Source organism: Amblyomma americanum, chromosome 7 (genome assembly GCF_052857255.1).
Source record: "Amblyomma americanum isolate KBUSLIRL-KWMA chromosome 7, ASM5285725v1, whole genome shotgun sequence".
NCBI lineage: Eukaryota > Metazoa > Arthropoda > Arachnida > Ixodida > Ixodidae > Amblyomma > Amblyomma americanum.
In genome coordinates this window covers 163,592,835-163,612,551 of record NC_135503.1, presented here as the reverse complement: position 1 = coordinate 163,612,551, position 19,717 = coordinate 163,592,835, and the positions used below count along the sequence as shown (strand labels likewise).

General features: G+C 47.6%; 1 long non-coding RNA gene across 1 annotated transcript; it reads right to left on the bottom strand.

Annotated features, from left to right (window-relative positions):
* Positions 1 to 11,394: 11,394 nt before the first annotated feature.
* LOC144097567 (uncharacterized) lies at positions 11,395 to 12,117 on the bottom strand. Its single transcript, XR_013307067.1, has 3 exons — positions 12,059 to 12,117; positions 11,831 to 11,964; positions 11,395 to 11,644 (listed from the first exon to the last, which is right to left on the bottom strand). It is a non-coding gene; the product is annotated as an uncharacterized LOC144097567 (long non-coding RNA).
* Positions 12,118 to 19,717: the final 7,600 nt, after the last annotated feature.

Below are 19,717 nucleotides of genomic sequence, written 5' to 3'. Positions count from 1 at the left end.
CACTCAAAATCTCTGGCCGCAGCTGTGATGATACGACAAGCAGGAACGCTTCTCTGTTGCTGGAAAAGTTGCGTTTGTAGAGAACACCAGACTGTAAAGTGAAGGTGTGGAGCCCGCGACGAAAAACATGCGGGATGCGAGCGTCGACGCCTTCGAGGTAATCGATGAGCAGCGCGAACTACGAGTCCACCCGCTGAAGCTGTGCCATTTGGGTGGTACTAATAGCGCCCAGGAAAGTAAAATCATCGGCGGGTTCCTCGGGACCGATTGTGATAGGCGCACGCGACAAACAATCCGCATCCTGATGCTTACGGCCCGACTTGTAGACGACTGTTAAGTCGTATTCGTGCAAGCGTAAGCTCCATCTAGCGACGCGTCCTGAAGGGTCTTTGAGGCTTACCACACGGAAGGGTCGCCCGTAGAGGTACGGCCGGAGCTTGCTGATGGCCCATATCACTTCAAGGCACTCTTTCTCCGTCGTAGAATAACTAGTCTCGGCGCGCGTAAGTGTTCGGCTGGCATAACTGATGACTCGTCCGGCACCGTCTTGCCACTGGATCAGTACCGCACCAAGGCCGACATTGCTGGCATCAGTGTGGATGTCCGTGGCAGCGTGTTCATCGAAATGGGCGAGTATCGGAGTACGTTGTAGACGGCAGCGAAGCTCGACAAATGCAGCCTCTTGGTCGCTTCCTCACACGAAGGGCGTGTCGTCTCGAGTCAGTGAGTTTAACGGTTCGGCGATTCGCGAGAAATCTTGAACAAAGAGCCGATAATACGAGCACAGACCCAAAAACCGGCGAACGGCCTTCTTGTCACTTGGGCGTGGAAAACCTGAGACGGCAGCGGTCTTGTCAGGGTCCGGGCTAACACCCTGTGCGCTGACAACGCGACCAAGAAAGTGAAGTTCTTCAAAGCCAAAATTGCATTTATCGGCTTTGATGGTGAGTTGGGCGGATTTGAGTGCTTGTAGCACAATGCGCAACCGCTCCAAGTGTTGGTCAAACGTGGTCGAAAATATAACGACATCGTCCAGGTATACCAGGCAAGACTGCCACTTCAAGCCGGAGAGAACGTGTCCATCATACGTTGCAACGTGGCCGGGGCTGAGCACAGACCAAATGGGAGCACCTTAAACTCATAGAGGCCGTCGGGCGTCACGAAAGCTGTCTTCTCCCGGTCTCTTTCGTCCACTTCGATCTGCCAGTACCCACTTTTAAGATCTAAGGACGAGAAGTATCGGGCGTCCCGCAATCGGTCGAGCGCGTCGTCTATCCTGGGCAGTGGGTAAACGTCCTTTTTGGTCAAGTTATCAAGTTTTCGATAGTCAACACAAAAACGCAGAGTGTTGTCCTTTTTTTAAGAACCACAGGCGATGCCCATGGGCTGGTGGACGGCTGAATGACATCGTCCGCAAGCATTTCGGCAACTTGATTTTGAATGGCTTCTCGTTCCATCGGCGAAACACGGTAGGGGCGCTGGCAGCCGGGTCGCGTAGTCGCATCAGGGATGATACGGTGCTTGGCGAGTGGAGTGCGGCCGACCATTGAACACGTAGCGAAACAGTCGGCAAAGTCTGCCATGAGGTGCGATAGAAGATCCTTCTGAACAGATGGCAAGGCCGGATTTATTTTGACTGACTGAAGAGCGTGGTGTGGGCCAGCATTCCTTGGAGTGGGTCCTCCCACGGTGCACAAACCTGGCAATAGCCGTGCCTCTGACGAGGTGCTGATATTCGTTGGAAAAGTTGGTCAGGAGGACGTTGGTACGGCTGTCACGTAATTGGACGAGACCTCGGGCAACAACAAGGCCCCGCTCAAGCAGTAGTGGAGTACGGCCATCTGCCAGGCGCTCGTAGTCGTGGAATAGGTCGTTCCGCACGAGCACAAGGACATTGCACCGCAGCGGCACCGTGACGTCATTCTGGACAATGCGTAGAGCGTTGCTGCAAGGATCTCGGGAGTCAAAGCGGGCCACGGCCTGCTTGGTCGAGAACGCGACACGTGCGTCTGCAGAGTCAATCACAGCACCGTTCGCCTGCAGAAAGTCGATTCCCAGAATCAAGTCTCTGGAACACAGAGCACGACAAATTCACCAACGTACGTGCAACCACAAATTCCAACCCTAGCCGTGCACTTGCCAACAGGGGAAATTAAGGTCCCCGTCCACGGCGTCAGAACATTTTTAAGGTCTCCAGCAAAGGCACAGCTCATAACGGAATAATCAGCACCGGTATCGAGCAGCGCGGTAACCTCAGTGCCATAAATTGTCACCCGCAAATCGGATGCAGCGTATCGGGTACTGTCGCTGCCCCTCTCTGTCCAGGTATCGTCGGCTCGATAATTCCGCGATGCAGGATCTTGACACATCCCGACGTCAGCGGCCTTGCCTGCAGAGGTCGCTGGTGTGTTTTCCCGACGAGGACTGGGCGAGCGACGGCCAGAAGAACTACTCTGGCGGCCGGGGCTAGATAGCGGAGAGGCGAAGGCAAACGGGACTCGCGCCTTCCAGAGTAAACACGATTCTGGCGCGCCCAGAGATGCTCCGCAATCTCACGCGGTCATTCCCCGTTCTGAGGACAAGGTGCGTCGGGACGGAAACCGCGAAGACCCACTTGGCGGTACGTACAGGCTCGGTAGAGATGGCCGGGCTCCCCACAGTGGTAGCACAGAGGCCTACGGTCCGATGTTCGCCACAAATCTGACTTCCGAGGACGTGGCTGAGCTGTAGCAGGGGAAGTTGCCTAATATGGGATGGCGCTACTTGCGGCAGACGTCGAGGGAACAGCGGAGCCAGGTGCGGTTGCATGACATGTGCCAATGCTGCTCATGGCAGGTGTCGGAGTAGCGGGACCGTAGCCACCAGAGCGACGTACAGCGGATGCATATGTGGGTAGGGCATCGAACTGGGGCGGCGCTTCGGGAACAGGAGGCGCCTGCGCAATCTGCCGCACTTCGTCCCTGACGACTTCTGTCAGCGCTGCCAGAGGCCCAGGCTCAACCTGGGGCAGACGGAACCGTTGGAGCTCCTCCCGGACAGCTGACCGAATCAGTTCGCGCAATGTGTCTGTACTGCCGCCTAGGCCCGACGAAAAGGTTTCGGGCACAATGCTGTTGATGTCCTGATTGTAGTGGTGGGCCCGTTGTTGGAGCGTCGTCTTCACGGTGGTCGCCTCGGTGAGAAATTCCGCTACAGTGCGGGGTGGGCTGCGTGCGAGGCCTGCGAAGAGCTCCTGCTTAACCCCTCGTATCAGATGGCGAAGCTTCTTCTCCTCCGTCATGTTGGGATCAGCACGCTTGAATAGATGGGCCATGTCCTCGATGTACATGCGCAGCACACCTTTACTCGTGCGCTGGTTTCGGGAGTGCAGAGAAGCTTCAGCCTTCTCCCGGCGGTCTGCGTTGGGGAATGTAGCCAGGAGATTCTGGCAGAACGTCTCCCAGGTGGGAGACGTTTGTGGTTTTCAAACCACGTCCGGGCAGATTCTTCCAGAGCAAAATATACGTTGTGGAGCTTGCGCTCGTCGCTCTAGCCGTTGTAGCGGGCGACCCGCTCCAAGGTCTCCAGCCAATCCTTAGCGTCTTCGAAAACGTCACCGTGAAAAGATAGCGGCGTTCGCGCTGGGTGGCAAAGGATCGGCGCCAGGAGCCAGGGGTCAGTGGCCACGGCATTTGGACTCACCGGGCTAGGCTGGGTCGGCGCCGGGGCCCCGGTGTCAGTGGCCATGTCAGTTAGATTCGGTGGTCGAGGCTGCGTCGTTCTTTTGGGCGGGGAAAGGGGCCCAAATTCAGGCGACTCTCCGCGGATACGGCGGCTGGGTCGCTGGTGGACAGGTGTGAGGTCCGTTGAGATGCTGTGCGGAGTGCGGTAGTCGGGAAGCGTTACCCAGCACTGCTCCACCAAATATTACGAGCAATTCGAAGGAGAACCTCCGGAGACGAGATGTAAAACTGCGTTGTCGTTGTTGTTGTTGTTGTTGTTGTTAGCCTATCAAAAGATGGCACATACCCACACTGGGGGATCGGCCAAGAATCGGGTGGCTATTCACCTGAACGTAATTAACAAAAAGGAAAAGCAAGTGGGAGCGCAACACCGGTGAATTTTTCGTCATGAACAGAAAAGGGATGAGTGTTTTGATTTTAAAATTTTAAGAATAATAATAAAGAGAGTGGTTAAATATTAATGATTTAGTCAAAATGTAAGAATTGATAGAAAAGAAAAGGTTGGAACACTTAGCAAGGCAGTCGGTGAGATTCTATCAGGAAATTTTGAACAGCGGTGCAAACAGATCTGTGGCTGAACCCAAATGTGGTGGCGCCAAATGATAGCAAGAGCGGGCTGCTCAAACTAAGGCCAAGATGCTGCAAGGGCTTCTCCAGCAACCTTTTTCTCAGTGAGTTGAATCGGCGACAATACAGCCAAAAATGTTCAATAGATTCTGGCTCACGGCAAAATGCACAAAGGGGAGAGAGCGCCAAACCCGACTTGTGTAAATAGAAATTTAAAGGGGGGATGCGGCAGCATAGCCTCGTCAGTGATACTTCAAGCTGCCGAGAGCAACAAATTTTCCTGTTCCAATAATATTTAAGGTGCTCATAATCCGCCGATGTTAAAAGTGATGTGTCTTGCGTGCTTAAAAACGCACGTCCGACACTCCGTCGTAAAGCACTCCGACACACTTGCGACAATCTTTTCTACCATTTTAGACACCGAAGCCTCCACAGCAGCCGCAATTTCCTGGGACAGCGTTGAGTCTAACATGACACCTTGCCGAGCGGTCACACCGGCATAACCGTGGGCACGTTCTTTGACCTCTGAAATAGCGTCACGGCGCGAACAGCGTTTCCTGTCAATTATTTCCAGAATTTGAATTTCCTGAGCTCGAGAGGGACAATTTGAGTAGTTTGCAGAGTGCGCACCACCGCAAAGGTAACACTTCTCATTCTTCTCAGTGCAGGTGCTTGTTGAATGACCATCCCCACAGTTGCAACACCTCAAGTTGGATTTGCAACCGCCAGCGCTATGTCCATAGCGCCAGCAGTTGTTACACTGCAGAGGCCGAGATGATAGTGGGTCTAACCGAAAAATTAGAGGCCATGCCTTGATTTCAGAGGGGCAGGAAGTGCCGGCAAAGGTAGCAATCACTGATTCAGTGGGCATCCGCACGTTGTTTACATCCCGGCTACAGCGGTGCACAGCAACCACACCTGCAGCCGACAGAAGCTCAAGAGTCTCTGCCGGAGACAGGGAAGAGTCTACACCTCGTACAATACCTTTCGTGCACGCCAGATGAGAAGGGATGAAAGAACTTACCCGAAGGGAGGCAAAGGATGAGGAGTTTAGTAAATCCCTTACACAGGCGAGGTCTGGCGATCTGCACAGAATCCCACCGCGTCCAAACTGGCGAACCTCTGAGATTGACTCATAATGAGAAGTCGTCGATTGGAGAGCAGCCCGAACAGCACCAGGGTTGTTCATCCTGATAGCACCACCATCCTTAGGCACCAACGCGACAGGGATACTGCCGACACCACTGCGCAAAAAAGCTTCCAACGGTAGGAGATCAGTTGACAGAGAAGCCGACCAGAGGGAACTCCCCTGGCCGGGAGACTGGGTGGACATAGTCCGGGCTTACTGCCTTACCAAGCAAAGACGCAGAGAGAAAATGCCACAATCAGCCACCCGAAACTTAGCCGATCGTTCCCAGCAGAGCAGAGCCGTCGGGGCAGCGATGAACAGGACGAACGCCACTGGGTCGAACGATGTCCTCCTAACAGAGCCAAGCTGGTGACCGGTGACAGAACAGCGACCAGCGACCCTTCAGTAAATATCACGGCGTCCTTTCCTGTGTCGGTCCCTAAGCGGTCCGAGCGCGCGAGCGGTAGAGAAACATCTTTCTCCACGGAGGCAGGCGCTTTTTCTTCTTCCACAGTGGCACGTATCAATATTTAGTGCCTGGGAGCCTCTATGAATTTCTGGTAGTCCTCATGACTTGGCTTGCATCCTATTCTGCCTGGCATTAATGCAGAAATGAGCACAGTCACATAACCCCTCTAATAATGGCAAAATTGAATTTCTGTTAATTCAGTTATAAATAGCTGCTTATATAATGAATAATTATACTGTAAGAATTTAAAATACAATTAGTCCAAAATAAAGCGGCCAAAAACAGAGGGGGTCGAGGCATCCATGAGTTTAACTGCTTGTGGAATCAAACGAGCTCCAAGAAACCAAAGAATTCACCAGAAACAAGTATGAGAATCTCTGCATTAACTGCTTACTTTCATACAGGTATAAATGGAATATGCTGATAGGATAACTTTACGGCAATAAACAGCACTGAAAAGCAATGGAAGAATAAAATTTTACCTTGCTATAGTTCTAATAGAATTTACGACAGACACAAAACCTTGCTACTGGCCCTTGAACTGCGTTAGCTTTGTGTGTTTCTGTCAAACCCTTTCATGATGTAGCCCATGTGTGGTTGACCTGGCAACGTGATGCATTCTCACATCAGATACTTGTCAACTATTGCCCTCATTAAATGAGCTGAGTGGCTCTCCAGGGCATAACTATCGAGCATATGCTCATCTAGACCCTTAAACAGGTCTCTGCCAATGAATGTAGTCATTGTAGTAAGGAAAACCTTAGCTGAAAGTGTTTGGGATGGCAGTGAGGAATATGCAAGAGCCTTGCGCAAGTGCTTCTCTGTTTCTCGGCAAATCGTTAACACATCTCTTGAAGGATAGTTAAGTCCACCAGAGGACTTTATTTGTATGAGAGAGTGTGCAGTGTATAGGCACCCTGCAATGCAGTTTGACGAGCAAGTCGCGCCGTCTAGCGGCTGAAGCAATAAGCTTCTAGGCGCGCCTTCCTGACCGCTCGCTCATTCCTCGCATTGCTGCCGTTGTGTTAGCGTGGACGTTTTCGGCATTTGCCTGACTTTTGTCTTTCGCGTTCCCTTTTCTGGAGTTTATGGCCCAATGGCGTCATCGCAATCGTGCAGTGACTCCACAGTCGCAAAGAAAAAAAGTGGACGCAGATATTGCTGCGTCAAAGACTGTCACAGTCGTGAAGGCACGCCAGGACTGAAGCTTTACAGCTTCCCTTCGAAGCCGTGGGAGAAGACACGGAGGCAGAAATGGATTGCCGCCGTGCGACGAGTGAAGTGAAATCTATCTGTGAGCGGAAATCGCCGCGTTTCACGAAAACGTTCAAGGACGCCAATCATTCCTTGTTCAGCGGCAGTCGGGATTTGGCCCGAGGCAATCACCTTGACGTCACAGTTGATTCTGTTTGGTTATTTTTAACGGTTTGTAATTGAATAACTTGTCGGATTCGTAGACATCATGCTTTACCCCGTGTGTTCTACTCTCTCTGCTCATGCTTGTGTGCTTGTTGATGTTTTTTGTGAAAGGTGACCTGGCTACTCGAGACGTGCTCACCTTAAGTGCTTAGCAAAAATGCATGTTTGATGTTATCGATCCTTTGTTTTGATCAGGTATCATTTTACCTGATACTACATGCTCTTTCATCATGGTACACACGGTTGGCGTTTGCGGCCGAGATAAATACAGGGTCCAGCGCAGTCGCCCGCGTTTCTTATCCGCGGCTTACTTTTTCATTCATGCTGCTTAACCGGAACTGTAGCATTTGTGCAGAATGTGTGGTTTATTCTTAAACACGAAAAAAATGTAGCGACATCCAAGCAACAAAGAAAATGCGTAAAGCGCGTAAGGTATTAAAGCCTAGACGAATAACTGTATGCGCAGCCAATTTTTTTTAACCACTCGTTTTCATTGATTGACACAGCGTCATCATAAAGCACCACGGATGTCAATCCTCATATTTTACTTATTTCAGTTCGGAAGATTCTTCAGCATGGCAGCCCAGTCGTGACTCAAGGGTGTGCTCCAAACATTTTGTAAATGGAGAAAAAAGCACAATTGAGAATCACCCAGGTTATTTGCCCACCATATTTTCAAAGGTCTACAACAAGCGGCCCACTTCGCCTACTGGTCAAGTGGCTAGATTTAAAAGGTAACCTTTCATGTGCTGTGTTACTGCATGAGCTTTGATTTGCAGAAAAATTTGGTACACAACAATACTCTATATCCTTTCCCGTTTAGCGTGGAACATTTGGCCCTGCCAAATAAGTGAGCATTAACACCTCTTTTTGGGCTAGTTGGCGCATACTTGATTTAGAGAAAACCTAGCGCAGGATGCATCCTGCTTCAATAAAAAGCCAGTTGTGAGTTAGCGCTTGTGTCTCGTCTGTTCTCTTTGTGGTTGCATGTTTTTGCGCTAGGTTTTCTCTAAATCAAATAAATGAGCATATGCTTGTGAATGTGGCCAACAGAGTGGTCAGGTTTTTCATATGAATCAGTAACATTAAATTCTGTTAAATGTGCAGGTGGAAACAGCGGCATTCTATGTCAACACCTGCTGGGGCTTTATCATTTGTTGCCACGGTGTCATCTGCTGTACCCGTCCCTGTTTCGACCAACTCATCTGAGGCAGCAGAAGCCAGCAATACCAACTTCCTTGCCACAGCTGATATCTCAATTATCTCAGACCAGTTGCAGGAGGGAAGCTCTAATTTGGAACTGCTGTCAGCTGTTGCTACTGGCTCTGGAAACTTTTGACCACTCGGGGTTCTTTAATGTGTACTGACACCGTACAGTACATGAGCCTTTAACATTTCGCCTTCATCAAAATGCAACCGCCACGGCCAGGATCGAACTCGCATCTTTCGGGTCAGCAGCTGAGTGCCATAGCCACTGAGCCCCACAGCGGCTCACATGGACCAGGCTTGATCTGTGCTGCCCGAGGTTGAAAAGGTCATCTTGTTGAAATGTTTGCTAGTGGACTGAGCGTCCCAACATTTGTTCATGTTCTTTTCATGTTGTTACGGATTTTTTTGCTGCTTGTCTGCCCCGGGTATTCACATTGGAATATTTTTTTTGTTTGGTTGGTGATGTTTAATATCCTGAAGCAACTTAATCTATGAGGGACATCACGGTTGAGGACCAGAAGAATTTTAGCCACGTGGTGTTGTTTACATAGCACCAACATAGTTCTGTATCATACCTCTTGCATTTCACCTCCACCATTATTTTGTGGTCGTGGCTGGGGTCAGATTATTTATTTGTGCATGTTTCTTGATATACTGTATTTGTATTTGAATGTTCTGAAATTGAACGTTGGCTGTATATATGTAAAGTAGTTCGTGTTTTTCGTTTTCTGTCACATTGCGGAGGGAATGAAGAACATCAGTTGTGCTCACAATGAAAATGCATTTATTGTATTTTCGTAACCAATTTGTGACCCAGCATGCTGGCCACCCTGACTGCCACTCTGATTAGCAAGCCTCTCTCTTGAACAAGGTCGTGGTGCAATTCCTTGTGCTCACATGGTCTCAACATAAAACTTATGACACCATCACTCCTTGAAAACCTAGCAGGCTGAGGTGTCATCATGGCCTTGCTGTCCTTTCACAGCACGTTGTCTACCTGGCCTCTTCGCAGCTTGTCAATCCAATTGAGCTGGAAGCGGAGTTCTTGTAAGATGATGCTTGAAAATGGGATTTTAGGTGGCATAGATTTTCTGCAGCTCTGCACAATAAGACCTGGGTGCATGTGTTGCTTTGTCAAAGGCTTCATGCAAGATGAAAACTATATCGTTCTGGCTAGAAAAATATTCTTGCCCCATGCCGTAATTTATATTTAGTTGCCCCTTTTGTGACAATTAATGCAGCTAATGGTACAGTGGCCGGTACGAGTGATGTGGGGCACCGTGGGAACAGCTTTCATTTTAATGGTTCGGGAGGAGTTTTGCTCACCATATGACTCACGGACATTCCACAGTAAGTGCATAGAAAGCTTAAGAAATGACCAACTTGCTTGCTTTGTGCAGCTCTACCACTAAGAACTTTTCTGTAGCTTTTGAATGCAATATGACCTGCCTTCCTTTCATATGATGAGTACGAGCCTGAGGATCATAATAAGCCTTGCTCATAAATTAAATTATGCTATTCAAATTTGCTTTTTGACAGTAGTGTCATTTGCCATTTTGACTCTCATTAGTTGCAGTGCTGAAGATGATTGGTTTCTTTTCCCGTCGCATAAAAGAAAGAACTTGAATTATTTCATCAGGGAGGTGCAGTGAAGACTGGACAGTATTGTTCCTGCAATGCATCATTTTGGGTCTGCTGGGCAGTGGAAGTCGAGCTTTTGAGAATGTTAGTGGCAAAGGAGTTGAAGTTAGCATTTTAGTTACATGTTCTTTCATGCCTACCATTTCGAATACAGGAGTGAAATTATGTAATGTTAAAGCTGTGCAAAGGGTCACATATACCTATCACATGCATGAAGCCTGGAGACCGTGGCACCTCTCAGCACTTCTGCACCTGCGCATTGGTTCATGTGTATCAGTCAAATGTCATTTGGATGTTGTAGCTAGAAGGGGATGACACTGCACTGTGTGTGTGGTAGACTTTGTGTCTGTTTGCATTGTCCTTATGAATTCTTGGCATTTTGCCTTTGGTACAAACAGCCTTTTTGCCTGTTTTGAAGATGTTTGTGGCCGTTCCACTACTGTGAAATTTAGCTGTATATCTGCAAAAAGTGTGTCTAGTCCTTTTCTTGCTTTTAGTGCAACTGCTCATTATGTTGCATGACCCCGAAGTTGGAGATGTGGTACATAGTGGTGATGATTATCAACTCCCTAACTGCTTTGTACCATTGCCAACTATGTACGCTTGACACTTGGCATTTTGTGTCGCGCAGGAAGAGTTGGAAATGTGAAATGTTTTCTTCGTTACCTGTGAGCAGCAAAGTCTGGCACTACAAGGAAATATCAGTAAACATTTTATTTGGCTGCAGCAGGCAGAAGGAAGCTGAAATAAAACTTTTCAAGGCCTGGTATTGCCTCTTGTAGAAAGCAGTCATCTCTGCCGACATGTACAGTTACATCTTCTTTCTTGGAGTACATAAAAAAAGCATTTCTTTACATTTAGAAGGTACATTAAAATTTGTACTTGAGTATAATATTTGTGGGACTTCTTCAGTCTTGGCTCCTTGCAAGTACCTTGAATATAATCGAGGATGCTCTCCCCTGAGCTGCTAAACATATCACTCTCTTTGCATTTATGGGGACACTTTATCTCTAGGAGGCACGTTTCTCCATTCAAGGAAAATATGCCATCAGGGCTGCCACACAGCCAAGGCTGGTCGGGGTGGATGACCAGACCCATCTGAAATAGTTATGTTAAAGTCAGACAGAACAGATGCTTGAGCAATATCTAGCTTGTCAATGGCTTCCATAATTAAGGCTAAATAAGACACTGGTCTATCAATCTCTTCAAAGTTTAATGCAGGGCAGTTCCACAAAGTATGTTTTATTTTAGTGGCGTGGACAAGAATATTTTTTCAATCATCAAATAAAAACAAATGTCTGTCCCATGCTGAAATGCGCAGTGCCAAACAGCTGTCAATATTCAGGATTTTTCAGCTTTGGCAGTGCTTTTTTTCTCTAAACCATAATTGCACAGTGTAAAGGCTGGACAGATACACACTAACCTCCACAACTTCAACACCTTGTTGACTCTCAAACTTCGTCCGAGCCAGCGGTTCTGTGCGCAGTCCTGTATGTGAGAAAATAAGATAAAAATATTGTTTGCAAGCTTTGTCAATGTGTTGCATTGAATATACAGCAGTTAAAGCAGGAAGCAAAGGCGATTGGAGCCATTGCAAGGATCGGTGAATAGCTTCTCTCATTATAATGTTCTGCTCTGTATTCCGCAAGAAAAAATGCACAACTGCATACGTACCATATTCTGTAGCCTCGGAGGAAAATGGCATCGTATGCAAGATGGCCCTTGCAACTTCGTCAGGCATCCGTCGTGCATGCAGTACTGTATGCCCAGTGGTGCTGCTGATTCTGAACCTTTTTTCTTTGTGCCACCTAAATTAGAGTTCACATACATATCAGAGGCATGAAGTACCCATGTACCTATTTAACAGATGAACAACGATGTCTGCTGTCACTGTTTCCATACCTGACGCAGCGTCCCTATCGAACGGCCTCAACAAGCCCTTCAGCCATCTTGCCTTTTCCGTCCCCTCTTTCTCTTCTAACTGGGCGCCTTTCTCAATATCCTGCTACTGAACATGCGTTCCTCAGGCGCAGCGAAGGCTTCACGCCGCATTGATAGTTTTTTTTTTTTGCCCACAAAGCCCTACTTGCTCCTTCCTCCTCCTACAGTGTGGAATCCGAACAATGGTTAACCGCCCAACCCATCGCCGCAGCAGTGCGCCCTCCCGTCTGCCTGCGTGCGGCTATGCGAGGCAGGAAAGGGGAAAAGAAAAGAGAAAGAAGGAGTTCATGGTGAAGCGGCCCATGGTGGCAGTTTGCCGAACTAAACGGCCATGTCCCTGAAAGCTGGGCTTGTTGGCATTTTTTTATAGTTATTTTGGAAATAGCTTAGACTCAGAACTATCGTGGACCTACAGAAGGTGCAGAAGCCGGACCTGTTGCTGCTGTATGAGGAATTGGGGATCGATACAAAAGGGTTTGGCACGAAAACCCATGATTATTCAGGCAATCACTGATTTGGGGGCAGATGATGAGGAGCTCAGTGAGACGTGGAACATCATAGAAACAAAAAAGGAAGAGCAGCTCAGACAGCAGAAAAGGCGTGAGCGTGAAAGAGAGAAGAAAAAAAACAGGAACGGGCGATAGAGCTCCGTAAGTCAGAAGTGGAGTTGAGCAAGAGGTCGGGCAATTGTCCCCAGCAAGCGGTACCTCTTCTCAACGAGGAGGCAGAGTTCAAGGTGTCTAGGAACCTGCAGCCATATGTGGTATCAAGGGATATCTGTCTGTATCTAGCAAATTTTGGACGAACGTGCGACAAACTGACCTTCAGTCAATAGACTTGGTATCAAAGGCTACTGACTGTTCTGCACTGCGCGGCATCGGGGGTTGTCGCGCGGCTCAGCAAGGAGGGCGCGGACAACTACGAGAAGGTCAAGGCTTGCCTTCTACGAAAGTAGACTTAGCGCCGTAGCGTTAACGCACTGATTTCAGGGAGCTAAGAAGTCGAGGGACAACAGCCATGGTTTAAGGGCACCGGGTTCTATAGTGACCGGGACGCTCTAGTGGAGAGGATTTTGTTGGAGCAGTTTTACAACTGCCTCCCTGAAGAGGAAAGAAATTGGCTACAGGACCGGGACAATGACGTCTGCGACAAAAGCTGCCGAACTCATTGAGTACGCTTCGCGCCAGCAGTTTAACAACACCAGAGTTGATAAACCCCGTATTTTCGGGGAAAGTGCGAATTACCGTGACGAGAGGCACTTTGGGAATTCTACAGTCAAGAAGGACGAAAGAAAAGTTTCTTCCGATAAACCTCAAAGAAAGCAAGACAATGAGAAGGGTGCAAAAGTGGCCAAAGCGCAGCCTGAAAAAGTTGTGTTTGAGGCTATGAGGCCGATCACTTGCTACAGATGCAATGAGCTGGGTCACATGGCAGTGAACTGTCAAAAAGAAAAGGTTGCGCTCCCGCATATCAGTAACTGCGATGATAACATGAAGCTGTTGCAACCTCACATGCATAGTCTGATAGTGAACGGGAAGCAACGCAGCTGCAACGATGGATGTTGTCCATCTGTTGTATGTGTCAACATCCCATTACACAGGATCCGACAGGTAGTGGAAGAACAAAGCGTGTGCTTGCCTATCGCGACAGTGGTAATTGAGGGCCCTTTTGGAACGCTTACAACCGAAGCCGCAGTTTCAGGAAAACTACCTAAACGCTACAAGGATATTCGTGGAGTGGAGCGAGACCATTTAGTCGTTCCCCAGAAGTAAGGACAAGACTTACTACGACTTTCCCATGACAATTCGGGGTCATGCCACCTGGGAATCAGGCAAACAAAGCAGAGGCTTTTACAGGAATACTGTTGGTCTGGATGTTTTTAGGACATGGAGCGCTTTGTAAGGTCGTGCAACACATGTCATCGGGTCGGAAAGGCACGAGATAAGTGGAAAGTGCCGATGGTTTTAGTACCGATCATTACTTAACAATTTCACCGCTTGGTGATAGATATAGTTGGGCTACTTCCATTGACAGAGTCAAGGCATCGTTATATCCTCACCATGCCTGCCACAAAGTTTCCAGAGGCTGTTGCGCTGCGCGAGGTGACATCACAGAGTGTTGTGAATTGACTGTTATCAGTCTTTGCCCGAGTTGGATTTGCTTCCGAGATCCGAAGTGATCAGAGTAGTGCATTCACTAGTGTCATAACGACCTCATTTCAAGAGCGGTGCGGCATTAAAAAAATGCACAGCTAAATCCATCATCCGCAGAGCAACAGCGTAGAAAGGTGGCATTCTATTCTAAAGCGCGTGCTTAGGGGATTGGGCTATGAAAACAAGCGCGACTGGGACGCATGCCTACCTGCGGCACTTTTCGCTTGGCGGTCAGTGCCGCATGAATACACTGAATTCAGCCCCGACGAGTTGGTGTAGGGAAGGTCACTGCGCTCACATTTACGAATGGTACGCGAAGCCTGGGAAGGGCGTGGAGAGGACCCGACAGTAGTGGAGTTCGTGTTGAGTCTACTAGATTGTCTACCTATAAAGAACTCGTGGAGGCCAGCATGAAGTCAGACCAGGCTCGTTCTAAGGTCTACTATGATCGGACAGCCCGCCAGCGGACGTTTTGTATCGGTGACGAGGTAATTTTGCTGAGTGCTTCAAGGCAGAATAGGCTCGAAGTACAGTGGGAAGGAGCTGCTGAAGTAACTGAAAAGCTCTCTAACACCAACTATGTGGTGAAAACCTGGGGAGGTCGTAAAGAAGTGCGCATTTACCATTGCAACCTAATGAAGATTTACGTGCAGAGAGACGCCGCGATAAATCTAACGCTTAACGTTCTTGAGGAAATGGGAGACAACCTTATTTGTCTAAGCGGAGAGGAAAGCAGCACGCAGGAACTCCTCACGAGGACTGAGCGGAGAGGCTAACTAAAAGAATCTCAGTTGTCTCATCTCCGCGAACTGATAGCAGAGTTTGATGACTGCTTCGTAGATAGGCCAGGCAGAAATGATATGATTGAGCATGATATTTAGCTAACTTTCGAGGAGCCAGTGTGGTCCAGGTGCTATCGATTCTCTCCAAGGCAGAGAGATATCCTTGATAGGGAGACAAAACGCATGCTGGAATTGGGAGTAATCAAGCACTCCGAAAGCGAACAAGCTTCGCCTATGATCTTAGTGGAAGCTCCGGGTAAAGAGCCAAGGCCTGTAGTAGATTACCGGAAGTTAAACGCTGTCCAATATCGAGGAGGGAGTGGAACAAGTCACTCGAGCAGCCTATGGGACTACACTAGACCTTACTCGAGGGTACTGAGAAGTTTCGGGCTCAGAAATGCTCTATTTTGTTTTTCCGGCCTAATGGACAGGGTTCTAAACGGCTGTGAAGCATTTGCGGTGCCCTACTTCCGTCTACAGAGACGGACGTTCAGGCATTCTTAGGGCTTACGGGATATTACAATCACTATATCCGTGATTTTTCTGCTTTGGCAAGTCCCCTGACCGATTATGTTCGCAGGACAGAGCCGGCAAATGTATTCTGAGACGAAAAGAAGGAAGCGTCATTCTTAAACCTGAATGCAGTACTGATAGCCGCCCGGTTTTGCGAGCTCCTGATTACGAACGAGAATTCACGGTCCAGTGTGATGCGAGTGATCGAGGACTAGGTGCCGTTCTCTGCCAGAGGGTCGACGACGGCACCAAACATTCCGTTCTGTATCTGAGCCGAAAACTGAGCTCTCGAGAGATGGTGTACTGCGTGTCGGAAAGAGTGCGCTTGCATTGTTTGGGCTATGCAGAAACTACAATGTTATCTCGGAGGCGCCAAATTCCCTGTAGAAGCGGACCACTGTCCCCTTTTCTGGCTGCAAACCGCGACATCAAAGAACAACTGCCTTCTCAGGTGGAGCTTGATTCTGCAGCAGTAACATTTCGACAAGAAGGGCACTTAGCCATTTTTTCTAAACGTTCCGGGATGCTATTCGGATATCTAAAATTGCTACTTAAGTTTTTATTTCGTGCGTTTATGCGTGTGAATTTGTGTATAGCATGTTTGGTTTTCTCAGCATACGTGGCTCCTGAGAGTTTTTAGTGTGGGCTTTTCTCAACGGCTATAGTAACCACATTGTAGTAATCCTTCTTTGAACTAGCTTTCTTGGAGCGGAGCTGAGTGCTGGCTTGAGCATGTGGTTCAAGTTTCAGCGAAGCCTCAAAGAATCTGTTCAGCGTCAAAGAAGACAATATTACGAGCGACGGAGAAATTTTGGCTCTTCTGCAAGCAATTAAGTCGTCCTTTCGGGGAGCAGCGGTAACGGCTACCCGCAGCCTTTCGTCTGGCGGGGGAGGAAGCTGTTACAACCCTTCTGAAGACACGTCGTTTTACTTCTCGTTGGCCCCGTGAAAAAAAGGATGTCTCTGGGAACTATACCTGCGGAATTTTTCCCTCGCTTTTTAGGAAGGGGAGGTGGCCTTCCCTTTGTCTGGTTCGCTGCGGGACTCCACCGACGGTGGACAAGACGATGGAGGGAAGATGGGGGCTGTGCCTTGCAGTTATTAGCTGTGACTGACAGAAGCCGACGCATGGGAAGTGGACCCGCCCAAGGAGTGAACGCGGCACCTACACGAATCACATGTTTTCGATAGAGACATGCCGCTCTACTGTGCGAGGTAGCAGTGGACCCCAAATCCTCCTCGCCCATTCTCACGAGTGCCTCCGCGTGCTATGTGCTGTGTCATTCTTCAAATCTGTACCACGTGTTGAATTGACCGCCGACTGATGGAGGGGCGGGATATCTAACAGGCGACCTGAGTGAGAACGATTGCTCTGGGCCCTGATAACAAGGCTCATTAAGTCGCTCAACGCTGTGAACTTTAATGTTTGAGTGTTTGCTGTTTCCTAAATTATGTAAATAAGTTTCTTCAAAGTGCCAGTAAACCCTCTGTTTTTTCGTTTTCCCAAAATTCAAGTTCCATATTTCCTCAGCCCGAAGGCTCGGACACGCTACCTGGAGGAGCCCGGGTTTGATTGAGCCCCTGCCCCGCGACAGCATGTATATATGCAAAAGTATTCCTTCCCACTTTCTAACGTAAGAGCACATCTACTGATGCACATATATTTCGTGTAGAAAGCACTGTCAATTTATGTCAGCGTATTGTAGGCTATAGCCCCATACAACTCAAGGAGAAAGCCACAAATCCTCACAAAGGTGTGCATCCCCCCTCCCCCCCTCCCGCCAGTGGCATCAACCGATTCTCATGAACTTGTGATGATCCCTTTGGAAATTCTAGCATGACATTTTAGGGTACGGCAGATGGAACAGGATTCAGCACTGCTGGCTTTATGACTTCATGGAAACCATGGCTCTATTGTATGTCCACCCAAGCAGGTGCGGCTGCCTTTCCCTTTCAGCCCCTTTCTCTCTTTATCTAGGTAAAAAAAATCAATGGAGTACACTCAAAAGAAAACAGGCAAGGGAATTCACAGAAAAGTGGAATAATAGACATAAGTAAAGCAGAAATAACTGCTTAAAAAAACAAAGTTGAGACACCAGTTTTTGCATCCATTTGCTGTCTGTCACATCATGAGGTCAAGAATATTTTTTTATTTTGAAGGTGGTGTTTTCTAGTACTATGGCATTCTGCTTTACAAGTGTGGCATGGGAGAATGACCTACATTTGGCAAGGAGGACTCCAGTAATCTTTTAGTGCTTTTGAAGTGTATAAACAATTTTTCAAGCCCGTGGTGACACCTTTCACTGCCCTAAATTTGAAAACTAGTACATGGCACCAATGCTATCATTTCTAGAAAGTGCAAGTTTTACTTTTTGTTTATTTTCTGTTTTGTTTTTTACAGGAGAAGACATGAAGCTGATGCTTTCAAGAGTGCAAATGCATTTACGGTTGCGTACTGCGAGTTAGACAGGAGATATGAACCTTGGAGCCTGCAACTTTTGTTCCTTATTCGAACTCCAATTTCTGGATGTTTATGTGACTCAGTAAAAGTGCATTGTCTGATGGTTTGTAAGTATGCACCAAGTTGCATTTGCTGGTTAATTCACATCAATAAATGTTTGCCGGAGCATGCAGTGTAATGTGCTTGACCTTTTTCAATGATCTTCGCATGTTCTGGGCATTCATAATGCAAGGGAAAAGCCGAGCTATTGTCTCTAGCACATATTACATGTGTGGGTGGCTACAATGTCAACTGATAAAATGAAATATATCAAAGAGCTTCCAATTGCTACACAAAATATGCTGGAAAGTCTAAAATGAATGACACAGCTTAAAAGTGAAAAATTCAAAAGGGTGTTAAAGGTGAAGTGTGACTGCTACACTCATTATAAAAAGGTGTAAGTTATGTAAAACACCTTCCACTGCTTCGGGTAAAAAAGGGTGGAATTGTGAGAAAAGTGCCCTTTATAAGGAGGCTTTGCTACCTTATAAAGGGTGCCCTATAAAGGGTGCCTGAAAATACAGCTAGAGAGGGACGTGTGAGGAGACAGCTTGGTGAGGTCATTCATCAGAATCCCTATTATGAGTATGAGTCTACCTTTTTCAGAAAACAACCACAGCAGTACTACAGGCCTTGCTGCACAGCTCTCGGGACCAAAAATTGAAAATGTGACTGGCGCAGGCCTTTGGCAGCGTGGTCGTGTGGCTACCGAATGCTGGTGTACAGCAAGGGCTATTCCTAGTGCTTGGTAGCTTTCATTTGGTTCTTAATTGCATTGGCCATTGCATGTATAGATTACTGGAGCTCCTTTGCCTCGTATTGTTTTATCGTGTAGGGAGGGTTCACTACTAGGGGCAGTATTCTGACTTGGATACCTGTGAATATCGAATTTGGCCAAAGCAGTGGAAGTGGTTTTGCAGTTCAGTTGCATGAGAAGTGTGGTCATGGAATCTGCGCTTATTTCTGCTTGTGTTGGAAAGCCTGAAGCATGCTGCAAATATATAAACCATGTTTTCCAAACTAATAGCTCAACGCATTAAAAGAAATCGGCAGTCTGACCTGGTAAAATTGGTTTAGAAATATATTTCTAACATAAATATATTTTTGTTCAGTAGCGAAAAAATGTTTCTTATCACTGCGTCTGGTCGCAGTTTGTATAGAGGTGCAGTGTTGTAACACTAAGTGTGTTCCTGTAATGTTTCGCAGGTCACTTTCTTGATGATTGGTTTAATGATGCTTTAATGAGCGGTTGCACTGCTTTAGCCGATCAGTGCTGATATGGATCCAAGTCAAATTTTGTTACAAGGCTTGAGAAGAATGGCATTACCACACTGGTCAGATTTAAACAGTCCTGCAGTAAATCTTGGGCACATTCTTTGCACTAATCCTGGAAACTTTTATTGAGTGTTGGGGGGGGGGGGGGCAAGGCTGAGTTTGTTTTGTTATTCATTTTCTTATTTTAATTTTTGTTTCTGTATTAAATTTTATATTTCTTGTTTATATTTTTCATATTTTGCTCTGTTCAAAGGTTGATTTTTAATGCATATAAAACGAATTGAAATGGGCAGCTTTTTAAAGCTGTATAAACGAGGAGTGATTGGCTGCAATGAAAAAGCTTGCACATACTAGTGCTTCAGTTCTCGTCATCCTGCTCATGAACAGGAGTCAGATA